Below are 9,397 nucleotides of genomic sequence, written 5' to 3' on the forward strand. Positions count from 1 at the left end.
TAAAAAGGACTCTGGTTATTTGATTTCAAGCTAATTCCAACAATATTTACTTATATTCATATAACTAAGAACGTGGAGGTCGAGCTAGCCAGATAAAACTTTTTTATAAAAGAAGATATGGTGTTTCTTCAAGGCAAAATTTACTTAAAAAAATCACTTTTTCATTAAGAAGGAACTATAAAACAAAGTAAATGTAAAGATAGGAATATATATTTTCAAAACATAATGTTATTCAATAAAAAAAAATTTATAAAAAGTAGAACGTATAAAAAGTTACTTATATTAAATTTTCAATATTTATTAATAATTAATGAATCATTATTACTTATTAATTGTCAATATTAAATTGTCAATATTAATATGTATTTTCAAAGGAAGTTAATAATACTAACTAAAACGTATTAAAAGTCACTTTAACATTGCAGCATATTGTTTTTACTATGTGCCCAAAAAGTAGCATGGACTTTTGCTTTTGCATTCACTGTTGATTTTAGTGAGTGACAAGCGAAAGCAAACGATCGTGATCGCACATCGTTAGTGTCTGTGTGAAAATACGAACTCAAATTGCACAATGTGCAACTTTTGGCCGGCTCTGATTTAGATTATAAGGGACAGAAAATTTTATAAATACAAATGCAAACGAAAGCTCTTCGTTGAAACAGAATTCTTGTATATGTATTTAATTAGCGAGCTTTGCTCATATTGCTTTACACAATGGCTTTTGTTATTGATATTAGAGAAAAATTGTAAGTTTACAAACGGCGATGGTTACTAGGACATTTTTCTGAATTTCAGTTCTTCATCAGCTAGCTTTTCGGGAGCTGAGCATTGAACTCGAATCTCCAACATTCATATCAGTGCAAAGGGGAATGCCTTTAGCTGCTGAGCCATATGAATTGCCCGTTATTCGCTGTACAATTGGTCTCTAAAAGTTGCCTTTTTGTTTCTATTCCTTTTAATCACCATGTAGGCACATACACTCTGTATGTAGTTTATTCCTAATAGTGTGGATATGACTTTTAGGCGCGCTTTTGAAAGCTTAGTAACATTTGTTCGAATTTTTTACAGTATTTGTTTTTTTTTTAGTACTTCCGCTGTTACTATTTTATCAATATGATCATATGTATTTAATTAGCCAGCTTTGCTCATATCATATCAAAATCAGGAAAACGCAAAAAATTACAAACATATTCTACAAACAATAAGTCTCTTAGTCAAAACGTATCCACAACAATAAATAAAATATTCAAAAAGTTAATAAATTCACCAACAAAATTTTTTTAGGTTATGGATATGGCGAAAAACCAAAAACCAATTGGTTAACTATGGTATATTTATGGCTTTAGCATTATGGTATGGCACCATTAATCGATTACATTGATTTCCATAAGGTTGGTTCGATCAGCTGTTTTATTTGGTTAGGGATAAATCACCATGAATTGTTGGATCAGCTGTTTTATATGGCAAGTTACAGTCACCCTGTGTTGGTGAAAACGAATATTTTAAATAAAGCAATCTGAAGAATTGCTATCCTCCAGTCATGACTCAATTATAAAGCTGGCTCATTTCGTCAGCTGATTTAGCTTTTTTAAGGGCACTGGCGCAGGGATTTCAAAATAAGAATAAAAATTCAAAATGTAACGACCACTTCGATAATTATTTACTGCCGCGGTTGTATACTTGATATTAAAAAAGTACAAATCAGCTGTCACGCCATGACAGCGTGTTTATATTTTTATTTCACTGGACTATTCATTTTGAAATCAAAAAATATTTAAAATTTTCAATTAATTAAAATTTATAGCGAAAAACCATGCCATGATTTGAAAAATTATTTTAAACGTTTTCTTCAACTAAACGAAAAAAGTGGCTTACAATTTTGTGCATAAATTTTACAATTTGTTATTGTTAATAATACATTTTTTCTTTACAGATTCAATAAGGAAAAGGCGAAGCAACGTAGCGTCGTTCAATTTGGTGAGTATTATAATTGAATTTCAATGATTGTAATTATGGTATGGAAAATATTGCAAGTCACACAGACGCAATGTTGAATATATTTTTTAACTAGGCAATTTGCAATATTTACATATACCTTGTATTAATGTTTATTATAAAGTTTTTTTAATTTCTTCTATCAGATACTCTTTACTGGACTTTTGACTGCAGCTGGTGAGTATTTGGAACACCTTTTAGTGAAATCCCAGTCAAAAACGTTGTAGCTATTTACGCCAGCATGACACCCTTAATAAACGTCCAAAAATGTCGAGAGGGGTATGAAAAGACGCATTTTTGATACATGAAAACGGAAGTCAAGAGATTGACAACGTTCGAATACTATTCACGAAATATCGAAAAATGGCACCGGACCCCTCCGAAACCGTGATTGGGATCCATAGTATTTTTGGGCTGAAAATATTTTGACCGGCGTGAGGTCACAATTAAATCCGTGCAAAATCCCTTTGTACACAACTTTTTTTTCTGTGCAAAACAAAGTTACAATAACCACATAAAATGTTCCAATTTCTATTACAAATATCTCTTCGCCGATGCAAAATTTTTTGTTTCGGTTTTCGGATCAGCGATCATGGGTTCAAAACGCGTCTTTTTATACTCCTCAATATTTTTGGACGTATATTGAGAGATTCATGTTGTTGTATAGAATAACAATAACCCAAAGGCGTAACAGAAAATTTTTTTAATAGTTTACCAACAGGAGTCGACATCTGATACGGCGGGTGCATTTGGGAATTTTAACACCTCTTCCGATATTTTTGGACGCAACTTAGCAGTCGATCGCTTTTCTAGACTTTTAACCTGAAACCGAAACATTTTGTGAATATGTGAAATTCTTTATATGTAGCAATTTTCTCATTTTTTTTTTCAGAAAATGGTAAACCAATTTTGTATAGTTGGGTGCGGGTTAGGGGTACCGCTTTATCCCTTCCCACCGGAGGGAGAAATAGACAGGTGAGTAAAAAATGTTTATAAATATGTGTTTTAAAGTCTTAATACAGTGGTCGAAATGGGCAGAGGCTCCAAATCCTCAAATGCGATCCCCAAACAGAAAATCCCGAAATGCAAAATCCCTAAATACAAAATCTGCAAATACCACGACCCATTCGAACAATTACTTCTTAATAATTTTTGCACATAATAACTTTACGTATACCGACCTTCACCAATATTACAAACTCAATGGGACAAATAAGTCGAGGGCTTGCAAAGTGATCAGTGACACCCTCCGCCCCTCCCCCTCTGGTGCAAAATCTATAAATTATTATAATTCAATAAATTTTGGTATCTGGCTCATACAAATCGGGGTCTAAACAATTTTGAAAAAACGACCAGAGGTGCTCTCCTCCTCCCGCTATCCGCCCTCCTTCAATTGTTTTTTTAGCACGCTTTTATCAACTTTACCTGTATGTTTGCTTGTTTGTAACTTCTTCAAGGTCATATAGACCCCCTTCCGGGATCATATCTGGAATTTCTTCCAATTTCCTTAAAAAAAAACAATACTTTTTGTCCTTCAATTTTCTTTGCATCCCATTCTACTAACTTCTAGAGCACGCTTCTAACTACATATAATAAAAAATTAAAACAAAAATTTAAAAGTGTAAAACTAGACCAATATATATATCTCTTTATTTCAGCGGAGATGTAAACAAGTAAATAAAACACACCTTCTTTTTTTGCAATCTGTCTATATCTTGACAACCGGAAATTGACAATCATCTTTCTTCTTTCGCATAGTTGCATTAGTTCTCAATATGATATTTTGACGAACATTAGCAACACTAAGGGATACTATCATCTCTAAGCCGATGCTAAGCAGTGACTTGTATGCAGATCAATAAATCAATCATTATGTCTACCCATATGTCCATACGAGCAGCGGAGAAGAGACGCACAAACACATGCATATATCTTATCTGAGATGCTCACAAAAGAAGGCAATATTTTGTGCAAGTATTACTCACGTATACACGCGCATATGAGAAGCTATAAACGTAGTTGGGGCTGGTGATTTTGTAGCTGATAACTAACTAGTAAACTCTAGAATAGAAAAGCCTAGAAATATGCAACGAAGAAACCAGACAGTATAAGAGGCAGCAACAGTAGAGGCACGACAATCTGTTTGATTTAAGACGCTATCTGGCGAGCAATAGTAGTGTTATAGTGAAGTACTTTAATAAAGGCCATTTTGCATTATTGAATAGTGGAGTTATTTATTCAACAGTTTAGTGATTCGAACGTTAGCAGAAGATTGCAAATGAGAGGAATTGCACTAAATTCGTTACAATTGGTGTCAGAAGAGGAATTGTTGAATAAATTCCGAAGATTTAGAGTGCAACAAGGACATGGCAAAGTGGAGTGAATTGAAGATCCAGCAATTGAAGAAGGAGTTGGAGAGACGTGGATTGAATACAATCGGCAATAAACTCGAAGTTCAGGCAAGAATTCAAGAGGCATTGGAAGCAGAAGGAATTAACGTGGAAGAGTATGTCTTTCATCTTGATGGCGACGAGACACCAACAAAAATTGAGGAGAAAAACCAAACACCGCAGACAATGGCGAACACAGACTTGAACACAATATTAGTTGCGATGTCAGCACAAACGTCGACAGTAACATCCAAAATTGAAAAACAACTAGAATCGCAGGAGACACGTTAGCATCCAAGATGGAGGCACAGGAGGCACGCATATCCGAAATGTTGTCGCAAATGTCATCTCAGCTGGAATCGCTGGAGAACCGTATAACAGCGAAGAGTGAAGCACAGGAAACACAAATTTCATCACAGCTGGAAGAACAAAAGACATATATCGCAACTCAACTGAAATAACAAGAGACACGCATAACAGTACAATTAGAAGCACAAGAGGCGCGTATATCATCAAAACTCAAAGCGCGCATGGACGAAAAAATAATGCAGTTTGAAGAAAAATTCCAGGCAGGGGTGGAGGCTTTGAGAGGTCGTATACAGGAATTGCTACTTAATCGCCCGGCTGCTTCAGCGAGTAATACGAAGGTAAAAACTTCATCTTTTGACGGTTCTGTTCCTTTCCAGATCTTCAAACTACAGTTTGAGAAGACCGCAGCAGTGAACAACTGAAATGCGGAAGATAAAGTTGCTGCACTGTTCGTGGCATTGAAAGGGCCTCTGAGCGGAAATTTTACAGACGGTTCCAGAGTACGAACAGTTATGAAGCATTGATGGCCGCTGTCAAGAGACGTTATGGAAGCGAGCATAGAAAATAGATATACCAAATTCAGTTGCAAAACCGTTACCAAAAAGCAAATTAGACATTGCAGGAATTTGCTTCGGATGTTGAAAGATTGGCTCATCTTGCAAATGCCGACGCACCCGTGGAATACACTGAAAAGGTAAAGATTCAAAGCTTTATAAACAGCATACGGGACGTCGAAACGAACCGAGCCACATACGCAAACCCAAAACCTACATTCACAGAAACGGTATCACATGCTCTGATTCAGGAAACAGCATCGCTTCTGTGTAAGCCAGCGTTCAAAGCACGCCGTGTGGAGGTGGAAAGGGCAGACTGGGTGAACACATCATTGGAGGCGCTGAAAGGATCGCAAACCCGAAGTGAAAGAGTTATCAAATGCTTCAAATGTGGGAAGCCCGGTCACATTGCACGTCATTGCAATCTTGATTCTAGTGGTTTCAACAGCATGGGTGGTCTTAATAACAAAGCTGGAGGGGATGTGCAAGAGCGAGTAAGATGTAGAGATCGAGAGCTAGATCCAGCTATTAAATGCCCTGTGATATCTGTGTCGCAAATTGGTTGAAAATCGAGCAGTCTTACCGTCAGAGGGAATGTGGATGGCAAAGAACGTGTACTGATTGTAGATACGTGCGCATCTCATTCCTTAATCCGATCTGACTTGGATAACAGGACATTAAAACCGTTACCTGGAGCAAGGTTGCGTACGATCACTGGCGAGTATAAACAAGTCCAGAACAAGGATGTGCCACTTAACTTCAGTTTTGAAAAAGGGTTCAGCAGTAATCGAGTGCTGGTGAAAGAGATTCGACAAAAACTACAAAAGTCAAAGGCAGCAGATCGGGCAAGGTTTGATGGAACGAATGGGCCAAACAAATCAAAACCAAAGGTACCTGCGAGAACAACACTGGCATTGACAAACCCTAAGGGACGCACTGAAAGAATTTTCCAGAAAAGAATGCAAGGGTGGTTTCAAACCAGCGCGCACTACTGTTGTGAAACGTCAAGACGATACTGATTATGCAAAGTCAATCGGTCAAGATCAAGCTCTGCGAAGTAGTTGTTCATTGGCCAAACAACAGAGTGCGAGGGAATGATCCAGGATAATGAGTAGTAAGATGAAACGCAGGTACGATGAGAACAATAATTCAGAAGGTTTCTTGGAGGGAGATTTGGTACTGTTATAAAAAACCTCAACGGCAGAAAGGTGTTCCACCCAAATCTCGGTGCAGTTGGGAAGGCCCATACAAAGTTGTGAAGAAGATCAGTGATACCATCTACCGCATACAAACCATTGGGAAACCACGAAGTTGAAGATTGGTATATTTGGAGATGCAGCGGCGTTTTGATCAGGAAATTTGCCTGATCGGGACGATCAGACTTAGGTGGAGCGCAGTGTGACGAACATTAGCAACACTAAGGGACACTATCATCTCTCAGCCGATGCTAAGCAGTGACTTGTATGCACATCATTAAGTCAATCATTATGTCTATCCATATGTCCATACGAGCAGCGGAGAAGAGACGCACAAACACATGCAAATATCTTATCTGAGATGCTCACAAAAGAAGGCAATATTTTGTGCAAGTATTACTCACGTATACACGCGCATATGAGAAGCTATAAACGTTGTTGTGGCTGGTGATTTTGTAGCTGATAACTAACTAGTAAATTCTAGAATAGAAAAGCGTAGAAGTATGCAACGAGAAACCCAGACAGTATAAGAGGCAGCAACAATAGAGGCGCGACAATCGGTTTGATTTAAGACGCTATCTGGCGAGCAATAGTAGTGTTATAGTGAAGTACTTTAATAAAGGCCATTTTGCATTATTGAATATTGGAGTTATTTATTCAACAGTTTAGTGATTCGAACGTTAGTAGAAGGTTGCAAATAAGAGAAATTGCAGTAAATTAGTTACAATATATTTCGTAATCTAGTACAATACAATAATACAATTCACTAGCCGTTTCCAGAGTCAGCATCTTACAATAGCATAAATGCGACAAAATTTTTAAGAGTCCCATTTTTGATGGTTATAATAATATTCGCACTTCTTGACGGCTTTTCCATTTGTTATGTTAAAGTTTTTTAACCTTGACTTTCACTTTCATTAAATAACCTTGACTTCCATGCTACATTTTACTATATCAACTGACTAATCTTTCAAACCCATTTATGCTTCGTAGTTCCCTCATATAGACATCTATGTACATTACATTTCTTGTGCATACGTTTGAATTAATGCATGCTCTTTTGTTTTCTTTCTGCTTTCATTAGGCGGCGTGAATGGTTGCGGCTGTTGGGTGTTACTGGCATGCCAAAGGCATTTCTCCCACAAGGTGAGAGAGGGCGGTTACTTTACAAAACCGCATTGCCTGACATAAATTTAAAGTTTTAGAGCCTCCGGTGACAGTCGATGAGAAAAATTACTTGGGTAGTACATTTGACCCTAAATTCCCTTCACCTAATGGAAGTTCAGATAAGGCAATGTAGTGTTAGGCATAGAAGATTTTCAACCTGTCCACTTGTCGCCCACAGAGGCAGAAATGACGCCATCTCCAATCACAGTTGCGCCTTCTCTTGAAGCTAACGTTCTAGGTGTCGAGGATTTACAGCCGGTACCTTTGTCGCCCAGAGAGGCAGAATGGATTTTAACCCCAGATATGGTTGAAGCATTAGGCATAGAAGATTTTCAACCTGTCCACTTGTCGCCCACAGAGGCAGAAATGACGCCATCTCCAATCACAGTTGACTCCTCTCTTGAAGCTAAAGTTTTAGGCGTCGAATATTTACAGCCGGTAGCTTTGTCGCCCAGAGAGGCAGAATGGACTTTAACCCCATGGTTGAAGTATCCTTTGATGAATTCCATCTTCCCTCCTCGGATGTTGAGTTGAACTCCTCTTTAACTACTCTAATCCAAATAGGGGCTAATAGCAGACAAACCCAAACATCTGACTGATGGAACTCCTAGAAAAAGAAAGTACCGGGAAATTATAAAAGAAAAAGATGAGGAGTTGGGTAGGCTACGCGAAAGGGTAGCCATTTTAGAAAAAATGGTTTTAGTTAAGAGGTTAATTCGAATTTAACTGTAGAATGGCAGGACAGTCAAATATAAGAAATATATGCCAAATTGCCCCCACATGTGGCAGAATGTGTGAGGAACTGTCTTAAAAACACACCTCGAACTCCTAAGGGATATAGATTTGGCAGGGAGCTAAAACGTTAGCACTAGCTGTTAATTTTATTGCTCCTTTAGCTTATAGGTAGGTACCCTCAGCCCCTATTCACCTGGCCATACAGAAAAACATTGGAACAGTTTGTTCAAAGTTGGCCACGTAACCCTGGCTGCAGCTACAGCAGCATAAAAGCTCTAGAGCTGAGAAGCCGTGGCTTCACAGAGGCACAGAAGTATGTTTCTATCTGCTGTGATGAAATGTCCCTGGAAGTGCATGTCCAATTTGAAAGGAATGGGGATTTAGTTATGGGACTGGAGGACTATGGCGATGAAAATCGCACATCCAGGGTAGCTACAAGCGTTTTAGCTGTCCTTGTCCAAGGCATCGGTGGGGAGGCTTGGACCCATCCTTTGGCATACTTTTTTGTGCGCAAAACGTGCCCAGGATCTGTTTTAAAACAATATGTGTTTGAAGTTATAACTCAGCTTCAGAGTATTGGACTTCATCCCTGCCAAATAGTAACCGACCAAGGGCCGAATTTTGTAGGGTTTTCAAATATGGTGTGTGTCTCTCGGGAAAGTCCCTTCTTCGAGGTTAACGGTCATAGAATATTTTATTTCTTTGATTCCCCACATCTCATCAAAACTACTAGAAACTCTTTGGAAAATAACAAAAATAGAGTATTTTTTCAAGACCGCCCTGTAGATTGGATGGATATTGTACATCTTTATAAACAAGGGTCTCAGTATGATATTTCATGTATACATAAATTAACCGAAAAACATGTAAGACCGAAAGTGTTCGATAAAATGAGCGTACATTTAGCTACAAAGGTCTTTAGTAATTCTGTGGCAAGTGCAATTTTCGCTATCTACAGCTTCGGGGTTTTTAAATCGTTCCAAATCTCCATCCTTTTTTAACACTGCCGAGTTCGTCCTTTTTTTCGATAAACTTTTTAATATATTTAATA

At 37.8% G+C, this 9,397-nt stretch overlaps 1 long non-coding RNA gene across 1 annotated transcript; it reads left to right on the top strand.

Annotated features, from left to right (window-relative positions):
- Positions 1-1,932: 1,932 nt before the first annotated feature.
- On the top strand, positions 1,933-7,047 carry LOC137239150 (uncharacterized). The gene is made up of 6 exons (XR_010949295.1): positions 1,933-1,977; positions 2,142-2,172; positions 2,706-2,835; positions 2,888-2,970; positions 3,654-3,668; positions 3,754-7,047. It is a non-coding gene; the product is annotated as an uncharacterized lncRNA (long non-coding RNA).
- The last annotated feature ends 2,350 nt before the right edge of the window (positions 7,048-9,397 follow it).

The sequence above is a fragment of the Eurosta solidaginis genome, chromosome 1 (genome assembly GCF_040869045.1).
Source record: "Eurosta solidaginis isolate ZX-2024a chromosome 1, ASM4086904v1, whole genome shotgun sequence".
Classification (NCBI taxonomy): Eukaryota; Metazoa; Arthropoda; class Insecta; order Diptera; family Tephritidae; genus Eurosta; species Eurosta solidaginis.